General features: G+C 33.8%; 1 long non-coding RNA gene across 1 annotated transcript in view; it reads right to left on the reverse strand.

Moving 5' to 3' along the window:
- LOC147824531 (uncharacterized) overlaps positions 1-15,803 on the reverse strand; it is a 69,318-nt gene that overhangs the window by 39,621 nt on the left and 13,894 nt on the right. The window lies entirely within an intron of this gene.

Below are 15,803 nucleotides of genomic sequence, written 5' to 3' on the forward strand. Positions count from 1 at the left end.
GACCCGCAGTATAGCACACTGCATACTGCAAATCCCAATGTATGTTTTCTTGACCTCTCAGCTCCCTTGATATAAGTGGTTACTTCTTTTCTTACGAAATTGTTTCATTTTCAGCGTTTTTACATTATACACTCCTTATTTTTTTCTTGGCATACTATTTCTTCTCATTCTTCACTGTCAACTCCTCTAACTCACAAGTACTGAAGTTCTTCGGGAACTGAAATTGAGCCATTTTTCCTCCGTTGTATCATTTATGCAGCTTATTTTGGCTTTAAGCATCATTTATATGCTAACCATGCTGAAATTATATTTCTTGATCTCCTATTCTGTGATTCTGTTTCACATGAAAAACTCTCTCCACATCTCTAATGACTTACTGGCTTATCATGCAACTATTTCATGCCCTGTCATTCCTAACTCTGTAAATGGTTCATTTATTCAAGGAAGAGACTATGGTGGAAATTTTATCTTCGTCTTCACATCTAATACATCATTAAATCCTATTAGGAATAATTTTCTGCTACCACCCTTGTCCAAACCACATCTTTCTCTGGGAATAATGTTAATAATCAATTAAATGGACTGTCCATTTTTTCTTTTGTCTTTCTATACCTCATTCATTCAATCTTTTCAAAATATATATCTCTTCCTCCTAGCACCTCTTCTAATAGCTTTACACTGTACTTTTAAATCCTCATCTTCTACACCTGTATCTCATACCATAACTACCCTTCTTAGTATAGCCCAGTCATGCTGGAACTTTTCTTCAGTCTTGGAATACCCAAAGCTTTTTCCTTCATAGGTTCCTTTGTAAGAACATTGCTTCTTCCTCTCTTCATGTGGCTGAATCCTGCTCATGGTTTAGCTGAAAGTGTCATCCCAGGGAAATTTTCTGTGCCTATGCCTCAGGTATATTTTACTGCAATACTCAATTTGTTGCCTGATAACAAATACCATAAATTATAATTATTTTGTTTATATATTGTTTATAATGCATTTTTTTCTTCCTCTAGCTAAGAGAGAGATTCTACCTAACAAGAGAAGTGACATTTAGTAGAAGAATTTTCCTCCAGTCTTACCAAGGTCTGGTAAGAAGGGAGCTGGACAAAATAATACCCAACTTCATTTACTATTTCTTCTTATCTCTTTCTGCTTCCTTTACACAAGAGAATTGGAGGGCAAAAGATAGAGTGTGATGCAGTCCATAAAGATTGGGTTTCTGAGAAATACAGCAGGACACAATAGGGCTGAGAATGGGTGTGAAAGGAAACTACCTAACAGCTAGACTGAAGATAGAACAAAGTGAAATTCAGGAAGAAAGCTATAGAGCACATAATGGAAAGGAACACAAAGAAACAAGAGAAACATAAAATCTTTCTTGAAATGAAGACAAACATGAGTCCACTAATGAAATATACTCACTAAAGAATAAGAATGCCAGTGCTTTTAGAGTACTCTCTAGATGCCATCTTTTAGAACATTACTCAAAGATTTCCTAAAGCTACCCAAGAGATGAAATAATAAAAACTTGAGAATGAAGAGAACAAATGAGTTGAAAGTAAGCAGCAAGATCTATAACACCAGAGAGTCCTAACACTGTAATTTGTACATGTGTACAAAATTTATGCAAATATTATAAGTAAACTTATACAATAGGGATCTCATAAAAAGTCTCAGTTGCAGTCATAGATGCTGTTAATAAAACTGGGAAATTGGGAGAGGAAAAAGAATAAAATTATTTTATAGGGATATCAATAGAAATTATTTCATTCTCAACATTCATAATTATAAAACAAGAGATATAACTTTTCTAATAAAAATGATAATATCAGTAAAAAATAATCAAATATTAGAACACATGAAAAATATCCTCTAACAAGTGTTAACATAAAAACTATAATAAACATAACTGGGTGGATAACCTATATCCTGAAGCAAAGACTACCAGATTTGTTAAATTCCATCTCCACTGCTTTTACAAAGATTGGCTCAAAGGTGTAATTTCTAAAGTTTCAAATAAAAAGAAAAGATATTTTCAAGTGAGTATCAACAAAACATCCAAAAATCAGAGTGATCATTTTATTTTGAGAAACAATGTAGCATCTCAAAAAAACCCAAACATAGTAAGTGAGAAAAACCACTTTATATTGACTTAAGGTACAACCTCAGAGAAGATATTACCATCGTGAACCATGTAGAACAACATCAAAGTATATCCAGTAAATAAATAATTATCCTCAAATTTACTTTTAAAAATAAAATTTTAATGGAAGATATTAACACACTATTTTAAAACAGAAAAATTCCATAAGGACATAGAATATTGAAATAATAAAATTTCTAGATATTCTACAAGTTAAGAATGCTGTAGCTTGAGAATAGTCATTAGAATAAACATCATTTGCTAGTCCAAAATGGAAAAGTATTTAAATTTATTTTTAAACTGTTATATAAAAGCATAAAATTGAAAATATTTCTGGGGTATTAGGTGACATTTTAATACATTGCAAAATGTTGAATCAGGGTAAACATCTATCTCCTCAAATTGTTATTATTTATAATTAAAATATCCAAAATCTTCTACCTTTTTTGAAACATACTGTATTTTTCATAATTATATAGTCACCCTACTGTGCAATAGCAGAACAGATATTCTTACTCCTACCAATAACCTAGCACCCATTGGTCAGTCTGTGCATATCCAAACATCTAACAAACTACCTGTATGTGTATGCACACACATAGGTGTGTACACAAACATGTACACACAATGCGGTGTGGTAACACATACTATTCAGGTTTTTACTCTCTTATTCAGGTGCTCCAGATCAGTACAGATTCATTTCTTCTTTTAAAATCACACATATACACATTTTTTAATCACACACACACATTTCATAGTCTACCTCTTGGTCACCCTCCTAGAATTAGTGTTCCTTTGTCCTCACGATATCTGGAATCCCTGACTAGTGTTTTTACAGTGAATCAACATTTCAGCCTGTGACGAAAGTATCCTCCATAAGACCTAGTAGTTCTTTAAATGTAAGAGAAAGTTTTGCTGGTAGAAAAAGGAACAAGTAGTACATTAGAAGGAAGAAGAATAAAGAAGTAAAATAAAAACTTATTCATTGCTTTTTAAACTTACAGCCATTTGCACATGTTGCATTTTTAAATAAGCACACCATTCTTGTAAGGTAAATATTATTTCCATTTTAAAGATAAGACACAATCTCTAGAATGACTTATTTTGGATACATTTTTGTTGAAAGATAACCTACGTACAGAAATATGAAAAAACATTTGATATGTTCTTACATGCTCAGTTAGCTATCATCCAGATCTGGGCTTAAAACATTCCTGGTATCCCAGTAACCTCATTTATAACCTCACATAGTGGAATGAGAGGTCTGGTCTAGAGACGGAAGTGATAAGAATGTACAAAAACACTGAGGCAGTAGCCACCAAAGTAGTATGAAAAAACAATGAGCTGGGGAATTCTGGGGGCCAGTTGACACTAAAGTGTTTCTCATACACACACTGTTTGTGAGCACTTTTTCTACGCAGAGTAGGTTTCACTGGGGAAAGTCTCACAAACCAAGGAGCAGTAAAGTACACATGATCCCCTGAGCTCTCATCTTCCCAGACAGGACTCCAGGAAAAACATACCAGCCCTTTAATTCTCTGGCATGTATAGGAGTATGTGAGAGCATCTAGATTACTAGTTAAGAATGGAAGCTCCCTTCTTTGTAAAGTGATTCTATTGTAAATTCAGGTCTGGAGCTACTGTCTGGTTATTCTTTCATTAAGCTAAATCAGACTTGCTCAATAACCAAAAGAGAAGATGTGAGCCTTCAAAATCCTTTAGATGCTTCTTTTTACCTAATAAAAAAGGCAATACCAAGGAACTGAGAGTGATCAGCTTCTTTTTTTTTTTTTCAAATGCTCCTTGTAGGTCAAGTTAAGATAAAGACTGAGGACTGACTTTTGGCTTTAGCAATAGGGAGGTCATTGGTCACAGAGGTTTAGTGGAGTTCTAGAGGAAATGCCTGAGCAGAATAAAGTAAGTGCAGTAGAAGAGGAATTGAAAATAATGGGTACAAGAAATCCTTGCAAAGAGTTTTGCTGCCAAAGGGAGAGAAAACATGGATTATACAGCTGGAAGGGAAAATTATATTCAAGAATATTTTTTCTTCTTAAAACAAAAATATGGTAATATATCTCCTGATTATAGCAATTATTCAGAAGAAAACAAAGCTAGTAACAAGAGAAAAGGCAAACAGCAATGTTTGTGTGAGATGACATGGGATCTTGAGCACAAGAAAGAAGTCTAGCTTTAGCAAAAGGAGAAAAATTGATTGTAAGTATGAAGATGGTTTGTGTGTGGACAGATGCTGGAAGTTGAGGTAAATTTGACGGTGAACAGTAGGTCCATGGAAGGTCTTCTCAGATTCCTTCAATTTTCTTAGTGAACTAGGCTGAAAGTAAGACCAGAGAAGAGGCATTGAATGTTTGAGGGGAAATGAAAAGTATGAAATAATCATCAGAATTATTTTTTTGTTTAAAATTGGTAATTTATTCTCAATGGGTTCAGACTGAGAGTAGAATGTCATTAGTCAGAAAATTAAATATCAAAAACTTAAGCATTATTAATTTAGAAAAAATATATGGGCGTGCTTAAACTTATTGCTCTCACAAAACTCAAATCCCAATAGATACCTTCTGTGATTTAACATTGAAATGTTGAGTTACCACATATTTTCTCTGTTTGTCTTTCATTACAACCCTTCACATTGGCTATGGAGAGCTATAAGTCAATTTCCTTTCAGACTCTTGACATGTTGCTATTAGTTATTTAACAAGAGCCATATCACCTCTGGGGCTGTCCAGGAAAGGGTGATTATGTTTGCTTCTGGCAAGATACGAGAGAAAGTCCTCTGCAGATTTCTTCTTTTGCCTTTTGCCAATTCTTTATTTCATTTGGGATGAAAAATCAAAGCCTCTCTGTTTCATGCTGGTGATGGTGTATGAGAAGGAAACATCACCATCAACAGACAGAGAGCCATCATGTGGTTGCACAGGCCCATTGGCCAAGTTAAAATTGGGGTTATTTTCCCTCATGGAGAAAACAAAATGAAATTATATATTTGGGTCCATCTTAATGCATTTATAAAAAGAAGTTATTTCTCTGTTTCTGAAGACCATGAAAGAAGCATCTATATTCTAGTTACCACTGTGGGGGGATAAACAGGAAAGACAGGCTAAACTTTACAGATATATTTCATTCTGACCATTCAATATGTTTTCACTATGATGCTAGATTTTATTTTTTAAGAAATATTAAGAATAAAATGGCAGGAATACTAGAAAAAAGTTTTGGCTTGAATTTGAAGTAAATGATAAAATAGAAATAATAGATGGGGAGAGAAGATGTGAGAAGAGTAATTTTGTAAGCCAAACCCTACTCTCAGTAATTTTTAGGACTCTCTGGTTTGGGAAATTAAACATTGATTTCACTGTCCATACCCCTATTGTTTGTCTAACAGTAACAAGTATAGAATAAGAAGGTTATTCAACACCAGTCTATTATAGCTAAAATTGCCCATGCTGGTGTGAGGCTTCCTGCATTCTACAATAATGAGGATATACAAATAAAACTGAAGAGAACTCCGAGGAGGGAACAATATGAGTGCTTCCTTGTGTCCTCTGGTCTGTCCAATATCACTCTGTCCATAATGTATCAATTTGCTAATATAAGCAGAAAGCTTACTAGGTTTTATACAGAAAGTGTATATTTTCAAGACCAAAAATTTTTGAGATACCAATTCTTGTTCAAAGAGGAAAAATAATTTATAGTATATATTACACATAGGAAACGTGATTCATTTGGATCATTCACTGATTTTAAACAGGTTTAAAGCAACCAAGTAAGATCAAAATAAACTTTATTTGAGATATCATAACTTGTTAGCATTATCAAACTAGAAACTTTAGGATGAATGTGAGAATATGAACATATAAGAGATCTTTCCCTCCAAACACTATTGCTTGGATTAAATTTTGTAGTAAGTAATACTAACTAAAACTTTGTAGGATATATGGCTTTTTAAAAACTGGTAGGTGCATTCAATTGCCTAGATAGATAGATAGATAGATAGATAGATAGATAGATAGATAGATATAGTCATTAAATACTTTTAAGTGGTGATATCTGGATTTATTCCCAGTATTAAAAAGTCTCCAAAAGAAGTGCAGAGCACCCATTCATCAAGCCTATAAACAATAGTTTTTTTTTCTTTTTTGCCATATATAGTCTATTTCAAGATAGAAGGATAAATAGAAACTTAAAATTTCAGGAACTTGGCCCATCCAATCAGCATATGCAGAGGCTTGCACTGTACATTACAAGTAATAATTTTTTTATGAACCATGTGTTGATAGGAGCTTATTCAGATTAACTATAGAATAAAGGAATGTTAGGGTGGAAAACAACCCTAGAAAACTCTAAAGGCTCTAAGCTAACCCAACCAATTTGTTCAGTGAATAAAGAAGCTCTTCTGAAGAAGTTAAGGGACATGCCTAGTGTTATAATAAAGTGTAGCATGACCTCTCTCTTACTGTGTTGGACATTTGGGAAAGATATGGTCTGTAAGTGTAAAAGCTCAGGTTTGGGATCAGACTAGCCCACATTAAAACCTCTGCTAACCTGGTAATTATGAATTTGGACATGTTCTTTTTTGTAAAAACTACCTTCTGTACCTTAACTCAAGGATAATAATAGCATGAAATACAGGGTTGAGATGAGAATTGTGGAAAGTAATTATTTTTATAGGTCGTGTCACAAAGATATGCATAATAAAATAACCCAGGAAATGTATAAATCTACTATGCTAAAATTTCCAATGGCATTGTAAAACTGAATAAAAACAGTCTGCTATGAATAATTTAAAATTTAAAATTTAATGGATTTTTTTCCAGAAATTCTTCAGAGTACTTAAATTACATTCATGATTCTCATGAGTTGCTTAGGGTTTAATACTGAACAAAAAGGGTTTACTACTGAACACAGGGCATGTGTCTAACCTAAGTATACATGCAAAACCAAACCATTTTGAAGGAGGTGTGCATAAGTGAAAGTGTAGGTGATTCCATGCACCCAGCTGCAAGGTACATAAACATAATACAAATACACACATATCTGACTGAAAATTTGAATTACTGCCTCTTCCAATTTATCTTTTTTCATTAATTGAATCTAAACCTGCTCATATTGAAATCAAATTGCAACATTCTCAATGAATAGGTTATCTTTTTAAATAGACTAAAATGCAAGAAAAATCTTATACTGTACTCTTTGTTTTTAGATTTTAGTAGATCCAAATTATTTGCATTCTGCATGTTTGAATTCTTAATCTGAACAGCAAATATATTTTTATAAAGCATATGTGATGGGATGCCAAGAAAGGGTTATAGCAAACTGGCACCAAAACAGCTCTTTTTGGCTGATAGGCAAATTGTACTTGAATCACGGAGAAAACCAAAACCTGAGTCTCTCACTATATCTTAAAGAGCAAACAGAAACAGCCATATTGTTCTGATAAACAACCCCTTATTTAAGCCTTCCTTGTAAATAAATAATCTAAAACATATCCAGAGAAATGACCCTTGTTGGAAAGGTTTTTGAGCAATGCTTAAAAGTTTTTTTAAAAACAGAGCTTAAAAGTCAAATGAACTTTGGCCATTATTGCAAGTTGGGGTCCACTTAATTCAAATGCTGCATCATTTCAAGTGTTCTGAGAAGATGCCAAGATGGAATTAGTTATTTGAAGGATTTATTGAAGAAAACACCTGTGGATGATATGGGGAGAGCGAGAAAGGGTAGGAAAGTAGAACCTTCATGGGGGGATACAGGTTTAGTACTTGTGGAAGGAGGAAAGAAGGAAGGATGATTGTGTAGGAAATGACTCAGGTTGCAATGTAGCTCTAGGAGTATCTCAATGAGGTCAGTGAAGAGCCATAGGGGAAAAGTTGCCTTTTAGATGACATTTCTCAGGGAGAAATGGCCAATTCTGGTAGCCAGTCACAGATGGAGGCAGCCTGTGAAAGCATGGACTTGATAAAAACATTGTGGCAATACAAAGGTGCCGCCTTTGGGAACTCTCAGTCAACTCCTATCGTTTTAGGAAGTTCTCTTGAAGGGAGACAGGAGCAGTACTCTTCATGACTGCCATGGCTGGCTTCCTAAAATACTACCCACAAGGGCTCTCTAATTGGATTCCTTCAAAACACAAGAGGGTTACTTAATGAATGAAACAACAGTTGTGTGTAACCTACTATAAACAGTATCATGTACAATAAATTTTAGGCACTAGCAGAGCCTCAGATGTTACTTTTCAGTTCCTGCAAAATGAATTGGTAATACTTTTGACCTGATATGATTTAAATAATGGTTTCTGTCTCAGTAAAGTCCAGATTTCCTTCTCAGCTATTTCTTGCCCAGATTTCTTTCATTCCCTTTATCTGAATTTTATGAAATTCTAGGGTGAAATGGATTGTGCATCAACAAGTAACTATATTGGTATCATAATACTATAAAAATTCTTAGTCTCAACTACACAAATTTCCTATTTCATTAATGCTGTCTCTATATAATATTTCAATAATCCAATAGCTCTTCTTTACATTCTTTACAGAATGTAATGGTTCTTCCACCCTTGACAATCATTATTTTATGGGAATTACAACCCTTACAAGATCCTTCAAACTCCTGGCATTTCTGAGCTGCTTCTGTCATTCTATGCACAGGAGGTAGAGTAGACAGACTTTGGGGAGAGTTCTAAGTCCCTTGTTTTCTGGAGGAAAAGTTTCTTCTAGGATTGAATATGAAAAGAAACCAATTATTCTGCAGTCAGTCCTCTTCTGTACAACATTGCTAAATTAGTAAAGCTACCCAGAGGTTTTACCATCATTTCATACCTAATTATTATACTTAAACTACACTAGCACCTTTCCCAGGCTTTCCAACCAGCCCACCTTACTGTGTGGAGTCTAGAATAGCCATTTTTAAAATAATCACCACAAGTATCCAACTAAAATTGTTTATCTGGGTGGAAGCTTTAGGATAATGAAATTTTTCATATTAGAACATCCAAGAAAGAAAGCTATCATGTCTTTTTAAAAAATCATTAGGCACCAATAATTGTAGATTTTTCCTGTGAAGCCTGTACCAGAAGGGAGTGACAATACAGGTCACCTCCTGAGCAAAACTTTTAATCATGAAGGCATAATCCAACCTTAACCAAGAATATGCCAAGACTCTGACAACTCTTCCACAAGAAAGAAGCATTTGGTTTAGGTGATCCCTTCCTGAGAATACTCTTCCACCTCATAAGAAACTGATCTATAGTGGGAGCTGGAAAAGCAACCACCCTTACTCCACTTTGAACTCTTCCTTTCTCCAAAGGCAAAGATGAATCTGAGAAAAGCCTTATGTGGATTTTTAACACAACTACTATTCTCTCTGACTCACTTTTGTTTTAATCATATAAGGCATCTAAAAAAAGTTGAATTAATAACTATGCCAAATTTAGTGTACACAATGCTTATTGAAAGAAAGGCTCTTTAATCTTTTGCTGTGTTACTAGAAATTATCTTGGATTGCTTCAAGAGTTTATCCCAGTTCTTGGACTATACAGGTTGTTCACATCTTTTCATGCAAAGAACAAGTGGAGAAAATAACATCTAAAGCAAGCAGTGGTTGCCTCTCTTATTTAGTAATACTCTCAACTACTATTTCTTAAACCAATGCAGATATATTACTTTCGTCTTTATAAAAATCACTCCTTAAAAATTATAAAAATTGTTATATTACCAAAAATTTCTAATAAAACAAAACTATATAAAGAACTAATTTCTAAAGTTTTACATATTTGTTGGAAAAAATTCAAAGCATACATGAAACTATAATATAAAAGAGTGAACAATAACTTTTCCATCTCCTATTTTCACTCTGTATGAGGAAACAGATGTTTTGCCATGTATCTTTATAAAAGCAACTATTTTTATTTGTTATAAGTCATCAACAGCAGCCCCTATCAGTGAATAGTCACATATATCCTTTTTTAATAGTTGTATAACACTCTATTGTTTAAACTTCTATTTAAATGATCTATAAATGTCATCAATTTTCCCCTACTACCATTCGAGCTAAAATGAATATCTCTGTCCATGTCTCAGCAGCCAGGTAAATGTTACTACAGGATAATCTGCAAAATGGAACTGATAGTTCAGAGCATATGCAGAATTTAAACTTTGACATTTACTTCCAAATTGCCTTTTTAAAATGTTAGTAATCAGCCAGTCCCAGCACCCGGAAGGAAGCTCCCCCACTGCCATCTCAGGCTCCTAGGGCAGAGAAGGTGAGTCAGTCCCAGCACATGGAAGGAAGCTCCCCGTCTCCATCCCAGGCTCCTAGGACAGAGATGCTCAGCCAGTCCAAGCAACCGGAAGCTCCCTGCCTCCATCCCAGGCTCCTAGGGCAGAGAAACTCAGCTGGTCCTAGCACCCAGAAGGAAGTTCCCCCACCACCATCCCAGGCTCCTAGGGCAGAGAAGCTCAGTAGGTCCCAGCACCTGGAAGGAAGCTCCCCGACTCCAACCCAGTCTCCTAGGGCAGAGAAGCTCAGCAGGTCCCAGCACATGGAAGGAAGCTCCCTGCCTCCATCCCAGGTTCCTAGGGCAGAGAAGTTGAGCCAGTCCCAGAATCTGGAAGGAAGCTCCCCCGCTGCCATCCCAAGCTCCTAGGGCAGAGAAGCTGAGCTGTGTGGGTGCCAGAAGCAACTCCTCCCATGGAAATGAGGAGACACATAAAGAAGTCTCAAAAACAGACTTCTGGATCACCTACAGCAACCCCAAAGGGAAATGAGATGGAACAATCTGATACTCAACCACCTGGACTCTCTGAACTGGCAACAAAAGAGGATCTGGGAAAAATGAAATCAGAAATAATTACTCAGATAACAGCAAAGATTTTGCTCATGGTGCAAGACATGATTAATAAATCTAGAGAGGACACAGATAAAATAATAGAGGATCTGAGGAACATGATGGAATCCCAACATAGGCAACAAATGGAATCCATAAATCAGATACAAACAGATTTCCAGGAGATTAAAAACTCCATCGAAAGTCTGCACAGCAGAATGAACCAATGTGAGGATAGAATTTCACATATCAAAGATAAGATTGCAATTAGTGACCAGGAAAAGAAAAATTGCTTTAAAATTGTAAGGGAACACGAGAAATCAATCCAGCAGCTGCTAGATGATGCAAAGAAGAATAACATAAGACTGAGTGGAGTCAATGAAGAAAGAGGAGAAAGTGCAGATGACATAAAAAAACTCTTCACAGCAGTGATGGCAGAAAACTTCTCAAGCAGGGGAAAAGAACTTGGCATACAGATAAGTGAGGCATATAGGACTCCAGCTAGCCTTGATCAAAAAAAATCTACACATAGGCATATAATACTTAGGATTCCAGAAATCCAACAGAAGAACAAATTTCTACAAGCAGTGAGAGAAAAGAAACAAATCACATACAAAGGAAAGCCCATCAGAATCACAGCAGACTTCTCAATGCAAACCCTCAAGGCAAGAAGAGCTTGGAGTGATGTATTTCAAGCCCTAAAGGAAAATAGCCTCCAACCCAGATTGATGTACCCTGAAAAACTATCTTTCAAAATTGATGGAGAAATAAGATACTTTCATGATAAAGAGCACCTCAGGAACTTCATGAATACCAAACCAGCACTCCAAAAAAATTTAGACAATACCCTAGGAAAAGACAATGAGAATTACAACCCCAGGAAACCCAGCAGAATGAATCCATTGGGTGTGACAAATTAAACGCAAAGGGGGAGAATCCAACAAAAAGAAACAGTCATGACAAGGCTTTTAAAACTTTTAACTTCATCTCTCTAATGAGCGTATAATTCAATCTTATTATTGTACTGATTAGTATTTTTCTGATTCTAGAGTTGCACACCATTCCTTGTGCTGTACTGGCTATTTATTATCTTGTGTCTACTTTTTAATTGGGTTGTCTATTAATGAGCTCTAAGAATTCTTTATATATTCTGCTCATAGGTTATATGTATAGTAAATATGGTCTGTTTAAGGACTACTTTTCATTTTAATGATGTCATTTAAAGTTCTAAATTTTGATGGAATCCCATTTATCAATTTTTTTTCTTTTATACATCATGTTTTTTGTATCCTAGGTAGTTCTTGCCTACCCTGAATTCATAAATATTTTCCCTTATAATTTCTTCTTAAAGTTTTATACTTTTAGGCTTTCTTATTTAGGTTCATAGTTCCCTTCAAGTTATTTTCATGTACTGAAAAAAAGGGTTGAGGTTAATTTTTTATATACGGATACCAGGTGTTCTAGTGCCATTTGCTGCAAGCACTATCTCTTCCTTGGCTCTTGAATTGAGTTTATATTCTATAAAATGCTAATGTTAAATAATCTTTCAAAACTCAGTGGACCATATATGTGTGGTTCTATTTCTAGATCCTCTGTTTTATTCCAATGATCTATATGTCTTTCCTTACACCAACACTGCCTTGATTACTGCAGCTTTAGAAGAAGTCTTAAAGTTAGGTACTAAACGTCTTCCAACACTGTTTTTGTTTTTGTCTTTGCTTTTAACTTTTCTAGGTCCTTTGTACTCCTACATAACTTTTAAATTTCAATATCCAATTCTTCATTTATAGCAAGTATACACAGACCTGAATTTTTATATATACCTTGTGTTTTCTAATCCTGCTAAATTCAAGTACAAGTTCTAGGGGCTCCTAGAGATTTCTTAGTATTTTCTCTGTAGATGATCATTTCATCTACATATAAAGAGTTTGCTTCTGCTGTGCCAATCCTATTCTAGTTGTGTCATTTTATTGCCAGACTATTTTGGTGGGGACTAGGTTTCAAAGTTTAATGGACAGATAAAGAGTAAGCATATCTGCCCTTGTTCCCCACCTTAAGGAGAAAGCATTGTATCTTCTCCGTTTATATAAGGCATTCTCCCTGGAAGAATGGAGTACACGTCTTTAATCTGTTGAGAAGTTTCTGTTCTACTTCTAGTCTCCTGATAGCTTTTACTATGAACAGCTGTAGAATTTAGTCCAATACTTTTTCTCCAACTAGTGACAGGATCATATGGCTTTTTCCTTTCCTCTGTTTAAATGATGACTTTTGGGGGTGGATCTTCCAATGCTGAACCAACACTGCCATCCCTATAACAAAACCACTTTCTACATCCTGCCAGATCTGACTTCCAATAGTTTGTTTTGTTAAACAAATTTCTATCTATGTTCATACTTTTTTCTTCTATTATCTTTATCCAGTTTTAGGATTAGCACAATGTTGATTTCCTAAAATGAGGGGAGAAGTGTTCCTTCTTTTTTCTGCTTTGTTTGATATAATTTATCAGTTAAAATGTTTATGAGCCTGCCTGCTGTTGTCAAATAGGTAGATTTTCAAGCTAGGAATATACTTTCTTTAATAGGTGCTATTCAAATTTTATATTTCCTCCAGAGTTAGTTTCATTAATTTGTCTTCCAAGGTACTTCTTAGAAGTTGTCAAATTTATTTCAAAAAAGAATTTTGTAATATGCTTTCTATATCCTTTTAAATTCTGTAAAATCTGTGGTAATGTCTCCTAGATCTTAATATTGTAATTTAAAAAATGTATAACTGATATTGTGTAACAGGAAGAAAATGTCTAAAAGAGCAGGGGAATTGAGAGGGGTAGGGGAAGGGAAAAAAGGGAAAGGAAAAAATATGAAAAGAGAAAATAAAATGGACACAAGGTCTTTGCAAATAGGGAAGAGTGGAGGGTGTGAAGGGAGGGCAAGGGAAGGAGAAAAAAATAAGAACCAAGATACTCATGTAAATGTACAAGATCCCAATGATGAATGTAACTGTATTTTATACCGAAAATGTACCAATAAACTTAATGAGAAAAAAATGTTAGTAATCAAATATTCAGTATTATTGTGTGGAAGACTCCTCTTTTTTTTCATGTACTTGCCATTACTGGAGGTATTGTCTGTCTTTTGGATGTGGAAGTATTACATGAATACCTTCAAAGATATATTTTTTTAATATGGACATGTGATTTTACTTGTTTCAGTATTTTCTGGTCCAGCAAGAATTTGATACATAGTTGAAATAACTAAAAATTAAGTGGTAGAGAGAGTGACTTCACCAATTAGAATTATATATCAGCAGCTGGTAGTTGATTTCCTATCTGGTGGTCTCTAAACTGGTAGAAATTCAAAGTTAGTGATGCTGACTTCCATTCTATGGTCAAGACTTCAGATTTTTCAATAATTCAAGATTGCGTTTGATGAAGTGAAAATAGTACAGGCTTTAAAGTCAGCTAAAATTGGGCTCAAATTCCTGCTCTCACTTTTAGTGAGTGAACTCTGAGCCTTGGTTTTCTCAAATGAAAAATGGTGATGTTTTGTCTTTTACCACAGCAGAGTTAGCTATGTAAACAGATAACCTCTTATCCATAAACAAATGGATAAATGTGATCAGGTATAAATTAAACATTCCTGTATACAAGCAATATATCATTTTTAAAAGTCAATAAACAAGAAATGAAAGATCATTTTTAAATTACTTTCATTCATAAAATTGAGTCAAATTTTGTGAGTTTATCAAAAAATATACAACACTAAAAGTAAAATATCTGAGTAAAAGAATATATATTTTTAAAAGCTTATTGATATGTCAAACTGTCCTGAGAATATGTTTTATCTATTTACATTCTCAACTGACATTGAATAAGACCTAATAAAGTGTACTATTAATACATTTTTATTTTCTAAACTGATGGATTTTAGAAAAATATTTCTTTTTTGTTTGATTTACATTTTGGAAGTGAATGAATTTGAATAATTTTTCATATATCTATTTATTTTTATTTTTTAACTTTTCTTATATTTATAATGATTTATTTTTATTTCCAATGAATTTTCCGTTCGGAACTATCTTGAAATGCTTATTTTTATTGATTTATATTTTTTAATAAATTAATTCTTAAAATATCCTTATATGTTCATTATATTTTTCATCTATCTCTTCTGATGCAAATCATAGTTTTTCTATTTTTTTGTGATTGATTTGTTTTTGTTCTTTACCATGGAAATGTGAAAAATTTTAAAATTCTATTATATATGGCATATTATATCATTAGATATATAATATGTATATCATTACATATATAATATGTAATTTGTATGTAATTTTGTATTACATACAAAATATAAACACCTAATTCTTCCCCAATGGGTAAAACTATGTTAATGTTTTCTCATGTTTACCAGCCACTCAATTTTGTAGTTACATGTATAGAAAGACTAATAAAAATGGAAACATAACGAGCTTAATATTTGTCATATAGTCTATTCAAAATATGGAATTCTTTGGAAAAAACAAAAATGAGACAATTACTTTGTTTGAAAAAACATAAAATCACTTAATTCATCTCTGTGAATGTATAAATGGGTTGTAATAAATGAATTTGTTGCTCATCACAAATAAATATTTGAACTTTAAGAAGACCATATTATAAATTAAGCTTTGATTAAAATAAAAAGTTATAAAATTGGATTTTCATTCTCAGGAGAATAAATTTATAGTAGAGCAGCATAAAGGGATAGCAACAGATTTTACCTTAAATCTTTGATGACATTGGTTCATGCCATAAAATATTGAGTTGTTGATTCCATCAGTTCTATA

Source organism: Heterocephalus glaber, unplaced genomic scaffold (assembly GCF_053883595.1).
Source record: "Heterocephalus glaber isolate CG9 unplaced genomic scaffold, H.glaber_assembly_v1.0 deba00001538, whole genome shotgun sequence".
Lineage (NCBI taxonomy): Eukaryota > Metazoa > Chordata > Mammalia > Rodentia > Bathyergidae > Heterocephalus > Heterocephalus glaber.